A 2,330-nucleotide genomic window follows, 5' to 3' on the forward strand; every position below is an offset into this window, starting at 1 on the left:
TTTTTTTTTTTTTTTTTGTTTGTTTTTTGTTTTTGTTTTTTTAAACCTACCGTTAAATCCCACTGAGTAGTGGAAACATCACTCCCTTTCAAGTAGCTCCATAGTTTGTAAATCTAACTGGTGGTCGCTGCGTCTTCCCCCACATACAGTCACAAAGTAGTGAAATTAATTCCAACAGGTAGCATAGCACCAACAATAACATCATGGGACATTAATCCAAGATAGAGATTGTGAGATGTCAAAATTGCATAGATGTACTAGAACATAAATGCACGTTTTTTTAGCTTTAGGTCAAATCTAAGATGATAATTCACCGCTGTAACATTGTAGATACAGTCTTGTGCAAAAGTTTAGGCACACCTTGATAAATAACAGATTTTGGAAATTTTTTATTTGAACAGATGTTAACAGTCTCTCTTGGAAATGGAAAAAATGCACAATATTTTCAGCAAACAGTGATGCATAGTTACTTCTTATGCCATAAATTGAACAAAAATAAAAACATTATTATGGCATGGTGCAAAAGTTTGGGCACTCTAAGAGTTCCAGAGTCTCGTGTAAGACCCTGAAAATGAAAGTTATTGATGCCCACAATGCAGGAGAAGGCTACAAGAAGATAGCAAAGCGTTGTCAGCTTGCAGTTTCCACAGTAAGAAATGTAATTAAGAGATGGCAGATCAGGGGAACTGTGGAGGTCAAGATGAGATCTGGAAGACCAAGAAAACTCTCGGACAGAACTGCTCGTATGCTGGTCAGAAAGACAAATCAAAACCCCCATTTGACTGCAAAAAACCTGCAGGAAGATTTAGCAGACTCAGGAGTGGTGGTGCACCGTTCCACTGTGCAGCGATGCTTGCACAGACAAGGCCTTCATGGAAGAGTCAGCAGAAGAAAACCTTACCTGCGTCCCCATCATATAATCCAACGTCTGAAGTATGCAACAGGACATCTACAGAAGCCCGATGCGTTTTGGAAACAAGTGCTGTGGCCTGATGCAGTTAAAATAGAACTCTTTGGACACAATCAGCAAAGGCATGTTTGGAGAAAAAAGGAGCAGCATTTCATGAAAAGAACACCTTGCCAACTATTAAGCATGGGGGTGGATCTATCATGCTCTGGGGTTGTGTTGCAGCCAGTGGCACAGGAAACATTGCACGGGTGGAGGGAAGAATGGATTGCACTAAATACCAGCAAATTCTGGAAGCAAACATCACACCATCTGTAAAAAAGCTGAAGCTGAAAAGAGGATGGCTTCTACAACAGGACAATTATCCTAAACATACCTCGAAATCCACTATGGAATACCTCAAGAGACGCAGGCTGAAGGTTTTGGAATGGCCATCACAGTCCCCTGATTTAAACATCATTGGAAATTTGTGGGTAGATCTTAAAAGAGCTGTGCATGCAAGACGACCAAAGAATATTACAGAACTAGAAGCCTTTTGCAAGGAAGAATGGGAGAAGATCCCAAGTACAAGAATTGAAAGACTTTTAGCTGGCTATGAAAAGCGTTTGCAAGCTGTGATATCTGCCAGAGGAGGTGTTACTAAGTACTGATTGTGTAGGGTGCCCAAACTTTTGCACCATGCCATAATAATGTTTTTATTTTTTATTTTTGTTCAATTTATGGCATAAGAAGTAACTATGCATCACTGTTTGCAGAAAATATTGTGCATTTTTTTCTATTTCCAAGAGAGACTGTGTTAACATCTGTTCAAATAAAAAATCTCCAAAATCTGTTATTTATCAAGGTGTGCCTAAACTTTTGCATGAGACTGTAAGTCAGAAAGCAAGGACAAGCACCATGGGCTCTTTGAAGGACATCTCATTCATGTTGACCTAAAGAAATTCTTCAGATAATTCTTGGTATGAGGAAGAGGAATATTATTTAAAAGTCCTGTAAAATTTAATACCCTGTCTATTTCCATTTCAAGACCTTTCCTGGGGGACAGTAAACATTTTTATGAACTCTGGATTTTAACCTAAAGAACCAGGGATTACATTTAATTCCTATCTGATAGTTGCCATGTGCTTTAAAAAGTCTCTGCGCTTTGGGTAGCATACAGTGCAATGTACCATATGCCCCAGCACAGTGTGTGCGCAACCTGTTTGTCTGGCTGCTGACCTTTGTTCCAGGTCCACTCTTCTGTCTGTATGTCCGCAGCCCACTTAAAATAATAAATAGTTAAAAAATTGCCCCCAAAAATAACTTCTTTAAAAAAAGCAAGCGAAGTTATGAAATGTTGCATTTTTGCGTGTTCAGCTGACTTGCTGGACTGACTGCAGGCTATGTTGACATAATCTAAGTGGCCCAAATCCTTTTTTCCCTA

The 2,330-nt window shown here is 39.3% G+C and overlaps 1 protein-coding gene across 6 annotated transcripts in view; it reads left to right on the forward strand.

Annotated features, from left to right (window-relative positions):
* Positions 1-2,330, forward strand: part of dicer1 (dicer 1, ribonuclease type III) — a 58,519-nt gene that overhangs the window by 42,773 nt on the left and 13,416 nt on the right. The window lies entirely within an intron of this gene.

Source organism: Monopterus albus, unplaced genomic scaffold, assembly GCF_001952655.1.
Source record: "Monopterus albus unplaced genomic scaffold, M_albus_1.0 scaffold40.1, whole genome shotgun sequence".
Taxonomy (NCBI): Eukaryota; Metazoa; Chordata; class Actinopteri; order Synbranchiformes; family Synbranchidae; genus Monopterus; species Monopterus albus.